This window comes from Grampus griseus (assembly GCF_964374135.1).
Source record: "Grampus griseus genome assembly, chromosome: 19".
In the NCBI taxonomy this organism is placed as follows: Eukaryota; Metazoa; Chordata; class Mammalia; order Artiodactyla; family Delphinidae; genus Grampus; species Grampus griseus.
In genome coordinates this window covers 5123438-5137168 of record NC_139013.1, presented here as the reverse complement: position 1 = coordinate 5137168, position 13731 = coordinate 5123438, and the positions used below count along the sequence as shown (strand labels likewise).

General features: G+C 40.2%; 1 long non-coding RNA gene and 1 pseudogene across 4 annotated transcripts in view; both read right to left on the bottom strand.

Moving 5' to 3' along the window:
• Nucleotides 1-3245, bottom strand: part of LOC309836239 — a 67484-nt gene extending 64239 nt beyond the window's left edge. For all 3 annotated transcript variants that reach the window (XR_014298131.1, XR_014298132.1, XR_014298133.1), the window contains exons 1-2: nt 3185-3245; nt 1182-1240 (exon numbers count right to left, since the gene is read on the bottom strand). This is a non-coding gene — a long non-coding RNA (uncharacterized lncRNA). The remainder of the gene's footprint in view (nt 1-1181; nt 1241-3184) is intronic.
• Nucleotides 3246-11849: 8604 nt separating this feature from the next.
• On the bottom strand, nt 11850-13308 carry LOC309836657 (outer mitochondrial transmembrane helix translocase-like; annotated as a pseudogene). The gene is made up of 3 exons: nt 12988-13308; nt 12311-12767; nt 11850-11869 (listed from the first exon to the last, which is right to left on the bottom strand). The product of its transcript is annotated as an outer mitochondrial transmembrane helix translocase-like (transcript).
• Nucleotides 13309-13731: the final 423 nt, after the last annotated feature.

Below are 13731 nucleotides of genomic sequence, written 5' to 3'. Positions count from 1 at the left end.
AGCTTGTCAAGGCAGGATGGGGAGCCGTCTCTGAGCCTAGACCTGAAGGGGGACAAAGGGCCTGAGCATGGTGATTTAATAACCAAAGGTAAGAGCGGAAACTAACATCTGAGACAGATGGTGTTTGGAAACAGAGAAAAGGTGAATGTGACCAGGCAGAGTGAGCCAAGAGAAAAGCTCCCAGGATGAGGCTGGGGACACTGGCAGGGCCCTGAGGATGACACAGGGCTGAGCAGCCACAGGGAGGAGTCGGGATTTTCTCCTGAGGACAAATGGAGGCCAGTGGAGGTCTGAGTGTCAGGAAGTGACAAAATCTCCCTGGAGATTTATCCTTATTCATGGAAGACACCTGATGATGGTCTCGCTGACTCTGAGCCTAGCTTCCTGCCTCCATCCTACTGTTCTTTAGTTTTTCATTTTGGGAAGTCTGGGATCCATTTAAAATTCTAATTACCAGTGGACACTCCCTCCAAACCAGAACTGCCACACACAGACACACGCCCAATGTGGCCAATCATCTCAGGGGTCAGTGTTGCTCACGCTCAGAGTTTCTGGTCTAGTCTCTCATCTCCATGTTACAATAGGGCTCCCTGAGGCCCAGAGGGGAGACATTTATGACAAGGTCTGAGCTGAGTGAATAGAACCGGGTGTGAATGAATTCTGAAAAGGTCACCTGATGGGCAAGTGGGCACAGTTTGTCTTTATCAACTGTCCCATTTAACACCAGGACCATCTTTCATGTGCCTGAACAAAGGAAACTTCTCTTTCAAGGTTCGATCACACTGGTACCAAGCAGGTAATTCTTCTTTATCAGAAGATTGCAGTAAAATGTTTTAAAAACACAGAATTGCAAATATATATCCCTGGTGCAGAAAACATTGTAAGGAATCAGCTTAGAAATAAGATCTGAGCAATCCTTTTCATCGTGAGTAGAGGGACGCTGTTGGAAGAAGATTCCAAGTCAATCCCACCCATCCTTCCTCATTTGCACAGAAGAGTCAAAAGGGACCTGAGGGAAACATCTTCGTATCACCTCATAGCTCACTATCTTCCCCGACCACAGAAAATGGAAAAAAGGGATTAGACTAACTGGTTAAACTAGGTTTTGACTGTTACTATAAAAGATCATTGACATCTTTGCCAAGTACTCGTCAAAACAGTCTAAAGTTATTTCTACTTACCAAAGAAAATTTCAAATATATTAGATGAAGAGAAGAAAACACTCAGGCGAGGAATGAATCTGAAACAAATTTGAAAAAGAAATAATGTGTGTATTATTTTTAATCTAAAAATCTGGTATCAAAGTTTTAAAATAAAAACCGAGGGTATATCACATTTGGAAAAGAATGACATGACTAGAATATTGGAGACTAAAAAAGCTTATTTCATAAATTAAAAATGATTTATAGGAAAGAAGAAATTGAATGAACTAAGATTTATTCCAAGCTACAAAAAGAACCATATGTAAAGAAAAAGAAAAATGTAAATCCATTAAAAAAAACAATGTTGCCTTAAAAAGCCACCACCACATAGTGACAGAGTCAGTCATTTCTTGCCCCTCTTCTCCTCTCCCCTGACTTCTACCCCATGTCAGGAAAAGGTACGGGGGTGACAACTGAGTGAATCAAGTCACTGCCTGCTGGCTCAACAGGGTTTGCAAATGGAAGTTATCTTCTGATACAAATAATAACAAAAGGCACAAGCCTTATTGACAGGAGTTTTGCAATTCTCATCCTCATCTGTATAATTTAAAGAAATTTTAAATGTATTAGATTCTAAAGACACGAATCAATATCATCACAACTTAATCATCTATATCCAATCAACTCACCATCCACCTGGATCCAGTTTACCCTCTCTACTTTTACTAGGTGTTTCCATCTCATTCTGTTCACCTGTCTCCCTATTTCATCTTGGTCTGTGTGTCTCTTTTTATTCCCCTCTACACTCCTGCTGTTTCTCCCCTCTTATTTCTTCCCTCACACCTGTCCTGCCCCACTCTGCAACTTATTTCCCTTCGAGATGCTCTTTCTCTCCAACCTTTCTGATTCTGTCAAAAATCTGCAGGTATTTCTGCCTCTTGTTTGCCTCATCTCTGCCCTCCGGGTTACACTCCTTCTCTCCCTGTTACTCTCCCTTCCTCCCCACTCTCTGGAACCCCAGGTGGCTGTGCTTCCTTCCTGCTCTTCTTTCTTCCTCTGCTCTTGTCACCCTTTGGCTTCTTTCTCTGCCAGCACCATGATGCACTGAAGTCCATGGTTCCACGTTTTATCCTCTCCACGTCTGACGTACCTCACCACCGTTCGCCGCCCCCTCCTCCAGGGCAGCTCTCCCTTGTTGTTTTCCAATCCCTGGAGATCTGGCTTTTTCATTTACTTCTCTATTTTATTCACCTGCTACTTTCAAGGCTTAATCTCTTTCATTTTACTACCTCTTTGCAAGTTCCTCAGCCACCCTCTACGTTCCCATCGGTTCTCTCTCATGCTTTTCTCCTTCGCAGTTTTAATCTTTCTCTCTCAGTCGCTCAGTCTCTGCTTCTCCTGATGCCCCTCGCCCATTTAAGGGGCTGGAGACTGAATGAGATGCCCGCGGACTGGAAAAGCACATTTTTCAATAGAGCTGAATACGACACGGAACACCACTAGGAGTCACAAGGCTGGACCAGGTCACCTCCCCCAACGCGGGGTGAGGGGAAGGGCTGACCAGGAAGGGGAGGCCAGAGAAGCAGAAGGACCGGCCTTAGGAGGAGGCGAGGACAGAGGCGCGGGGAGGGAGGGAGGGGGTCTCAGGAGAGGGGCGGGGCTCTGCAGAACCCCAGGACCGCGGGAAGGACGCGGCCTGTCCGGGAGCGCGGCGGCCGGCGCAGCCCTCCAGGGGCCGAGAGGGCGAGGCTGCGGGGCGCGAACCCACCTTGCGGAAGAGGACTTTACAGGGGGAGGGCGGAGGTACTAAAGAGTTTTAAACAGGAAAATGTCGCCAAAGACGGTGTCTACGTGGACCGAAGGCTGAAAAAGCCAAGGGAACGGACCAGCCTCAGAAAAAATTAAAACCCAAACGAAAAGATACCCGACCTGCAACTGCCACGTCTGGATTTACTCTGGGACGGGTGCGGCGGAGGGTGACGGTGGTCGGCGGGGGGTGGGGGAGGGGGAGCTGCACAAATTTACACTGGAAAGAAACTTACGCTCCGCTCTGCGACCTTGGCTCAGCACTCTCCGCTCTCCGCGTCCTGAGGAAAGGGCGCCTGGCGTTCGAGGGAGGGCTTCCGGGGCGGGGCCTAGGCGGAGCGCCAGCGGCGAGGGGCGGGGCGAGGAGAGCGCCCAGGTCTGCGCACTGAGCGCAGGAGGGAGGTGCAGGGAGCAGGGCGGGGTTGGTGCGCCTGTTACCTTGACTACATTCCTTTAAGTTACTGGCTGTAACAGTTTTCACGTGTGGGCCAGTTATGTTGGAAGCCAAGATATTTCCTCTTAAGACTAAAAGGGTTTAATAAAAACCTATTTCTCACAGCAAGTTGTTCTGACGTCCTGCTAGTGAGGCTGAAGCAATTCACTGGTCTGGGAACTTGGGTCTCTAGGAGCGGAGAGGGAGGGGTTGACGTGGGCCATTAGTTGGATCCAGGAACACTTCCTAAATTGGAATTAATTTAAGCAGCTTTAAGAAATAAAAATGGGACTACTCTCTGTATTACAAATAACAAATACAAAACTCCCCCTGGGTAGAAATGGGCTATTTCATACTGACACCCTACAAAACTGCTTTTTTTCTCTATTCCCCATTCACGCAGAAGGGCAAACTCAACATGGTGCTGAGTTCCACAAACTCAGGGACAGTACCTGGAGGTCTGAGATGGAAGACTAAGACATGTGATCATTTAGGTCACTAAAAATTGCCTTAAAAACAGCAATACATTTTTTTAAAATTGTTATAAACTGCATTATTCTTTCTTTTATCCAATGTGTTTTAATTATTTGCCTTTCTAAAACCAATTCTGTAAACAGTGACATAGAGTTGTATAAGCAACACTTTATACAGTGACAAACATCACAGTATAAGTTTAAGCTGTAAAGCATAAGTAACTGACTGACATATACTGTGAAATGATTATCACAATAAGTATAGTTAGCATCCAGAATTTCATACAGATAACATAAAAAGAGAAAGCAAACTAGAAGAAAAAACTTTTTTTTTCTTTTGATGAGAACTGCATTATTGTTTAAAAAACTTACTGTATTCCACACTTGGGAGAATTACTTTTAAGTATCTTTCCCCAAAACTTTTAATGAAATTCTACTTAAATACATAATAACACAATGTAATTTCAAATTGATTATATGTTCATTATGAACATAATTAGAATTTTTCACTTTTTATTTCCAAATATATTTTAGTTTTTTATTTTCTATTTCTTAAAGTTTTGTCAAGGGTGGGTAACAAAGCCTGAAAAATAACAGTCTTCAGAAGACACTGGGATTTATTTCCATTTAAAGAATAATTAAGTTGCAATATTTCTAACAGCATTTACTAGGGAGGTATATTCTCTTTAATTTGAACCCCAAAGAGAGTAAAACTAGATTACCAAATATACAGTAACTTCATTTGGACCCCCAATATTTTTAAGGCAGTATCTGTTAGATAACATCTACTATAAACTATGCTTTATCACATCCCTACATGTGAAACATTTCAACCAGAGAGACATGGGAATCCATTGAAATAGGATGATGTTTACATAGGGAAATTAGCATACTTAAAGTATTTTCAGGTAAAATGAGCAGACTGTCCTGGTGTATAACTCACAGTAAGTTTAATTATCATGCATCATCTCATATAGATAAAATGAAGAGAAATCAAAATAGGAGAAAAAACTTTTCTTTGATGAGAACTGCATTATTCATTTTTTAAAGTTTTTTTTTTAATGTGGACCATTTTTAAAGTCTTTATTCAATTTGTTACAATACTGCTTCGTTTTATGTTTTGGTTTTTTGGCCCCAAGGCATGTGGGATCATAGCTCTCCATCGAATCTGCAAGCCCCTTCACCGGAAGGCAAAGTCTTAACCACTGGACCGCCAGGGAAGTCCCCATTATTCTTTAAAATACTTACTCTCTGCCACACCTGCGATGAATTACCTTGTGAACGTATATGGTGACTAAAAAATTCCTTTTAAAAAAAAAGCAAAATAAAAAGATCTTAGAAGAACAAAATATGCTTAAGCTAGCAGAAGGTAGGAAAAAGGATCAGAGACAAATGAAATGTAGAATAAAACCAGAGAACATGACAACAGTACAACATCGTTATTTGAAAAGGATAACAAAACTGACAAATCCTTATCCAGATTAACAACAAAGGGAAGACTCAAATGACTGAATCAGAAATCAAAGAGGGGATATTATAGCTGATTACAACTGATTCTTCAGAAATTTTTTTTTAAATTTAGAAGAAAATATTTAGACAATTCTATGTCTAAATATCAGATAACCTAGAAGATATGGATAAATCCATACAGAACACAACCTACCAAGACAGAATTATAAAGAAATTAAAAATCTGAACAAGCCTATAACTTTTAAGGAGATTGAACCAGTATTCAAAAACCATTCAGCAAAGGAAAGCAAGATAGCTTCACTGCAAAATTCAACCCAACATTTATAAACAATTAAGACCAACCTTCCAAGGACTTCCCTAGTGGTGCAATGGTTAAGAATCTGCCTGCCAGTGGAGACATGGTTTGATCCCTGGTCCAGGAAGATCCCACATGCTGTGGAGCAACTAAGCCCATGCGCCACAGCTATTGAGCCTGTGCTCCAGAGCACCCGAGCCACAACTACAAAGCCCACGTGCCACAACTACTGAAGTCCATGCACCTAGAGCCCATGCTCAGCAACAAGAGAAGCCACTGCAATGAGAAGCCCACGCACTGCAAAGAAGAGTAGCCCCTGCTCACCACAACCAGAGAAAGTCCGTGAGCAGCAACAAAGACCCAATGCAGCCAAAAATAATAATAGCCAAAAATAAATATTTTTAAAAAATCAACACATTTAAAAGACCATCATGACTAACGGGAATATATTCTTTTTCTTCTGTGTTTTTACAAAATTTATTTGGTTGAAGTATACTTGATTTACAATATTCTGCTAATTTCTGTTGTATAGCAAAGTGAATCACTTATACATACAATACATATATTCTTTTCATATTCTTTTCCATTATGGTTATTAAGGATATTGAATATTGTTCCCTGTGCTATATAATAAACCAATGGAACAGAACAGAATGCCGCAAAATAATCCTTTCCAGTACGTAAAGTGTTTTGACAAGGGTACCAAGACTACACAAAGAGGAAAGGACAGTCTCACTAACAAATGGTGCTGGCAAACTAGATATCTACCAGCAGAAGAAGGAAGCTGGAACCTTACCTGCATCAAACGCAGAAATTTGGTGTGCCAAATGATACCATCAACAGAGTGAAAAGATAACCTCTGAGGGATGGAGGTAACGAAAGTCATTTAAAGAACACCCACGTGTCAGAGATTTAGGTTGATTTCACAGGTGAAGACCAATGATGGAATAAAATACCTTCTAGCCCTAAGGTCTCTTTCTGAACTTTCCATTCCACTCCCGACCACTGAGATTTTGAAGTCAGTGACTCACTCATTTAGCTTCAATGCATTATAATAAGTCTGAACATATTTCCTCCAGTACGTTTTTTCCAGAATTTACCAGGCATTCTTGCAAATGAATACATAACTTCCAAGTGCAGATTCTTTACTCCTGGCTTACAGAGGGTGACAGAGGGGGTTGTTGAAACTTATGATCTTACAGCCTATTGGTCAGAAGCACAGGTGATAACGTACATTTGTGCTGCCACCTGAAGTGTGCTGAAAGAGATGGCAGTCCTGTGAGATCTGTAGGATCTCATGCGATCTCAGTACAGGCGGTGTCAGAATTGAGCTGAATTGTAGGATACACAGCTGGTGTCCCAGGAATTGCTTGTTGTGCAGAAAACTCCTCACACATCAGTGACCAAAAGTGTCAGAAGTGTTCTATGTGAGGGTGTTGTGGTGTGAGACATAGGAGACACAGAGGAAAGAAACACACAGTAGGAAGAAATGGATTTTTCCCTCCACAGGAGGAAGAAAATCAAGTTTTTCCTTTGTAAGAACACCCAACATAATGAGATAACTTTTCAAGATCTTCCAAGTACTTTACCAAGACAAACCATATTTTTGGCCATCAAACAAGTCTTGATAAATTATAAGAATTCAAGTTATACAAAATATTTCTATGACCACAATGGAAAAACCAGAAATCAATAAACAAAAAATATCTGGAAAAAGTATAATGGAAAATAATGACCACAAATATATGGAAAATAAAGACCTACTAATGAACAAGGTTGGAACAAGGAAGAAATTACAAAGGCAATTAGCATGTATTCTCAACTGAATGAAAATGAGAACAGAACATATGAAATTTACAACTGACCAGTACTTCAGGAGAAATTAAAAACTTGAAAATGGATAGCAATTTATTAAAACATCTGAAAACCTAAGGGCTCTTTCTTTTTTCTTTCTTTGTTTGTTTGCTTGGGTTTTGGTTATTTTGGTTATTAATGTGAACTTCCTGCTTGGCATGGGACTTACATCCATAACTCAGTTCATCCAGTTCTGAGGCTCTCATAGGCGGGGGAAGGGCAGGACCAGGTAAAAGGGCAAGGCTTGAGGTAAGTTACAAACATTTGATTATGATACACCACTTCGAAATGGTATAACTGAGAACACATAGGCCATTGAGGGTAGCTGGACTACAAAAAGTAATATATTTCTAGATAAAATAAAAATGAATGGCTATTCTAATGGGAAGAGAAAACAGAAATTGGAAGTAATAAGGGTAATTATTTAGGAAAAGAATTCTTGACATCAAGATGTCAAAGGTGAAACAATTCCTGGAGATACTACATTCTTACCTGTAACCTTGACTCTGGGAGGTGAAGGTGGGGATGAAAAAACAAAAGGTCATTGAAAGTGTACCAGTCAGCTTTCTAAAAGTTTTGCTGTGGTGACAAATATTCCTGAATTCTCACTGGATTATAACAACAAATATGTATTGCTTCCTCATATGAGCTCTATCATTATTATCACCTCTTGCTTATTTCTATAATTCAATTGTCATTAAGGGTAAAATTTCAGTCTACCCAAGAACATTCTTGCAGTAGAGAGGAAACAAGGCTATACAGAACAAAGACTTTGAAAGCGTCCATGTAAACATGCCATTCTTCTTTTTTTTAATATCTTAATTGGAGTAAAATTGCTTTACAATGGTATGTTAGTTTCTGCTGTATAACAAAGTGAATCAGCTATACATATACATATATCCCCATGTCCCCTCCCTCTTGCATCTCCCTCCCACCCTCCCTATCCCACCCCTCTAGGTGGTCACAAAGCACCGAGCTGATCTCCCTGTGCTATGTAGCTGCTTCCCACTAGCTACCTATTTTACCTTTGGTAGTGTATATATGTCATTGCCACTCTCTCACTTCATCCCAGCTTACCCTTTCCCCTCTCCGTGTCCTCAAGTCCATTCTCTACATCTGCATCTTTATTCCTGTCCTGCCCTTAGGTTCTTCAGAACCTTTTTCTTTTTTTTAGATGCCATATGTATGTGTTAGCATACAGTATTTGTTTTTCTCTTTCAGACTTACTTCACTCTGTATGATAGTCTCTAGGTCCATCCACCTCACTACAAATAACTCAGTTTCGCTTCATTTTATTGCTAAGTAATATTCCACTGTATATATGTGCCACATCTTCTTTATCTATTCATCTGTCGATGGACACTTACGTTGCTTCCATGTCCTAGCTATTGTAAATAGAACTGCAACGAACATTGTGGTACATGACTCTTTTTGAATTATGGTTTTCTCAGGGTATATGCCCAGTAGTGGGATAGCTGGGACATATGGTAGTTCTAATTTTAGTTTTTTAAGGAACCTCCATACTGTTCTCCATAGTGGCTGTATCAATTTACATTCCCACCAACAGTGCGAGAGGGTTCCCTTCTGTCCACACCCTCTCCAGCATTTATTGTTTGTAGATTTTTTGATGATGGCCATTCTGACTGGTGTGAGGTGATATCTCATTGTAGTTTTGATTTGCATTTCTCTAATGATTAGTGATGTTGAGCATCCTTTCACGTGTTTGCTGGCAATCTGTATATCTTCTTTGGAGAAATGTCTGTTTAGGTCTTCTGCCCATTTTTGGATTGGGTTGTTTTTTTGATATTGAGCTGCATGAGCTGCTTGTATATTTTGGAGATTAATCCTTTGTCAGTTGTTTGTTTGTAAATATTTTCTCCCATTCTGAGGTTGTCTTCTCATCCTGTTTATGGTTTCCTTTGCTGTGCAAAGCTTTTAAGTTTCATTAGGTCCCATTTGTTTATTTTTGTTTTTATTTCCATTTCTCTAGGAGGTGGGTCAAAAAGGATATTGCTGTGATTTATGTCATAGAGTGTTCTGCCTATGTTTTCCTCTAAGAGTTTTATAGTGTCTGGCCTTACATTTAGGTCTTTATTCCATTTTTAGTTTATTTTTGTGTATGGTGTTCTAATTTCGTTCTTTTACATGTAGCTGTCCAGTTTTCCCAGCACCACTTAAAAACATGTCATTCTATTCACACCAAATGGGCCAAGGAACTCAAATGACCAAGCTTGCATAAAATAGGGAGGGAAGAGCAATCCTCTCAAAGGGATGGAAGGGTTGCCTATGTCAATTGGCCAAGCTTGATATCAAAGGGCAGACATACATGACCTCACAGGAGGGTGATAAATGATTGGAAATAATACTGTAATATGTTATTAGTACAGCTTCATCAGAAAGAAGTCCCTAGCCACAGCAATTGGACAAGAAAAATAAAAGGAATCCAAATTGGGAAGAAGTAAAATGATCACTGTTGGCAGATGACATAATACTATACATAGAAAATCCTAAAGATGCCACCAGAAAACTACTAGAGCTCACCAATGAAGAGGGTAAAGTTGCAGGGTACAAAATTAATATACAGAAATCTGTTGCATTTGAATACAGTAAAACCAAAACATCAGAAAGTGAAATTAAGGAAACAATCCCATTTACCATCACATTAAAAAGAATAAAATACCTAAGAATAAACCTACCTAAGGAGGCAAAAGACCTGTACTCAGAAAATTATAAGATACTGATGAAAGAAATCAAAGATGACACAAACAGATAGAAAGATATACTGAATCCTTCTCCTAGAGTAATGGAAACAGAAGCAAAAATAAACAAATGGGACCTAATGAAACTTAAAAGCTTTTGCAAAGCAAAGGAAACCATAAACAAAATGAAAGAACAACCTACAGAATGGGAGAAAATATTTGCAAATGAGACAACCAACAACGGGTCAATTTCCAAATTATACAATGGCTTATATAGCTCAATATCAAAAAACCAAACAACCCAATAAAAAAATGGGCAGAAGACCTGAATAAACATCTCTCCAAAGAAGACATACACATGGCCAAAAGGTAGATGAAAAGATGCTCAACATCACTAATTATTAGAGAAATGCAAATAAAAACTACGAGGTACCACCTTACACCAGTCAGAACAGCTATCATTAAAAAGTCTACAAACAATAAATGCTGGACAGGGTGTGGAGAAACAGGAACCCTTGTACACTGTTAGTGGGAATGTAAATTGGTGCACCCACTTCGGAGAACAGCATTGAGATTCCTTAAAAAACTAAAAATAGAGTTACCATATGACCCAGCAATCCCACTCCTGTGCCTATATCCAGAAAAATGAAAACTCTACTTCAAAAAGACATATATACTCCAATGTGCATCACGACTCTACTTACAATAGCCAAGACACAAAAGCAACCTAAATGTCCATCAACACATGAGTGGATAAAGAAGATGTGGTACATACATGTATACAATGTGATATTATTCAGCCATAAAAGACAATGAGAGAATGCCATTTGCAGCAACATGGATGGACCTAGAGATTTTCATACTAAGTGAAGTAAGTCATATGGAGAAAGACAAATATCATATATCACTTATATGTGGAGTCTGAAATAATGATACAAGTGAACTTAATTATAAAACAGAAACAGACTTAGGGACAGTAGAAACAAACTTACGGTTACCAAAGGGGAAACGAGGGGAGGGATAAATTAGGAATGTGAGATTAACATATACACACTCTATATATAAAATAGATAATCGACAAGGAACTACTGTGTAGCACAGGGAACAATATTCAATATCTCGTAATAAACTATAATGGAAAAGAATCAGAAAAAAATATACATATAAGTGAATCACTTTGTGGTACATCTGAAACATAGTAAATCAACTATACTTCAATAAAAAAATAAATAAAAGAAAGTTATCTTTACTTTGTTCACACACAAAATACATTCACCTCAGTTCCAACTGAAATGAAAACAAAAAAATGTCTATACGAATACAACTTCCATCACCAGTGAGGATCTCATAATGGTCTCATGAGATCCCTCTTGCTTGGAAAACAGCTTGTTCATTCATAATATCAGGTCTTGATTGTAATATTACATCAAAGGAAGTTGAAAACCAAATGCCATACTACTATCTTTTCTGTTACTGAAAGGATATCCACGGGAGATCACACTACTCCCAGGAAACATTTGCAAAAATCTGGACACACCTTTTAGTGTCACAACTGGGGTAGTGCTTCTGGTGTCTAGTGTGTACAGTTCAGTGATGCTGGTAAACGTCCTACAATGCAGGGAACAGCTTCACACAACAAAGATTTATCTCACTCACATTGTCAATAGAATCAAAAAGTTACACCATGTTAACATGAACTGAAAGGAAAGAGGAGTGTCTTCTTAATAGCAGATAAAATAAAGTTCAAAGAAAATAAAACTACCAAGGGTAATAGCAAATGACATAATGAAAAAAGGGCCAATCTACCATGAAGACCACACAATCCTAAGTGTACATGCACAAAAGAACAGCAGCAAAATTTGTGAAGCAACAACTGATAGAACTGAAAGGATCAATACACAAATCCACAACTACACCTTGAGATTCTGATACATCTCTCTCAGTAATTGACAGAACAAGGACAAAGAAAATCACCTTGCATGGATGAACTCCATACCACCATCAAATCATGGGACAGAATCAAGAATTTTAGGACAACATTAAAAAACAGCAGATTACACATTATTTTCAAAAATATGTCAGGATACATAAATCACAGCAATATCTTTTTGGATGCATCGCCGGTAGCCAACTCCCACATTGAGGTTTGTTTAGAACAGGCTGGTTGACATGAAATCTCATAGGCATTTTTCCAATTATATCTGAGTCAAAATCCTGAGGATGATTCGTAGCTCCCATCACTATGACCTGGCACCTGTGATCAGTACCCAATCCATCCCAAAGACTCATCAACTGAGCTTTCATCATGGCTGTAGCTTCATGGTCAGAACTTGAACGTTTTCATAGAAAGGAGTCAATTTCATCTATAAAGATGATGGAAGACTGTGGCTTCATGGCAGGGAGAAAACAGCAGCAGGTAGTTTCTGAGATTCTCCATACCACTTACCGGTCAGTGTTGAAGGCTGAAGGTTAAGAAAACAACCTGCTTTTTTGGCTGTAGCCTTGGTAATCAATGTTCTACCACAGCATGGAGGCACATAGAGAAAAAACACCTTTTGGAGGCTGCAGAAGCTTGGAATTTTCAAACAAATGTTTCTTTTTTTTTTTTTTTTGGGCGGTACACGGGCCTCTCACTGTTGTGGCCTCTCCCGTTGCGGAGCACAGGCTCCAGATGCGCAGGCTCAGCGGCCATGGCTCACGGGCCCAGCCGCTCCGCGGCATGTGGGATCTTCCTCGACTGGGGCACGAACCTGTGTCCCCTGCATCGGCAGGCGGACTCTCAACCACTGCGCCACCAGGGAAGCCCCAAATGTTTCTTTTTGATAGGTAAGATGACTGTATCTTTCAGATCCATAATGACATAATTTAAACCTCCTATATCACTCCAAGTAACATACGTGTTCAGACGGTCTAGTTGACGAGCAGCAATACTCATTTCATATTCTGAAATCTTCACATTTTTCACGGCAATTGGCTTAATTTTTCTGTTTCAGAGCTTTTGCTTTCTGATTGGATGAATGGCATCCATCATCCATTCGATTGTAAAGTATGTTATTGCATCAAATATCATCAAACAGAAAATTAAACCAACATCATTCCGACTCAGGGGACGAGAAAAGGCTTCAGCATGTTCCATCTTGATTGGTAACAGTCGCATGAAGAACAGGAAATTGTTAACACCATCATTCTCTGCGAAAGGGTGCCTAGGCTGGAAGAACCACCTCCATTTTTGCACTAGGTCGTACCAGTGCCTGTGCAACAATCAGATCTGGTTCATTCTGGCCACCTTCACCTAGGACCCTGGTTCTGAGGTCACCCAAGACAACCCCATGCCCCTGCAGCAAGCCAGCTACCTAAACTTTCCCTGGAAATGGCCTAACTCACAGGGGCAGCACTAACAGAGAACTAAGGGCCTAGGCCAGGTGGACGGCAAGGTGAGGACTGGGACGCCCTTGGAGGTTAATCCAATGGATACCAAGGGCTGCGGGAAGCTGGGGGGTGGCACTAAGGTGGGGTGTGAGAGGAAAGGGAGGTGACCTTTCCAGCTTGGCTTCCCAGA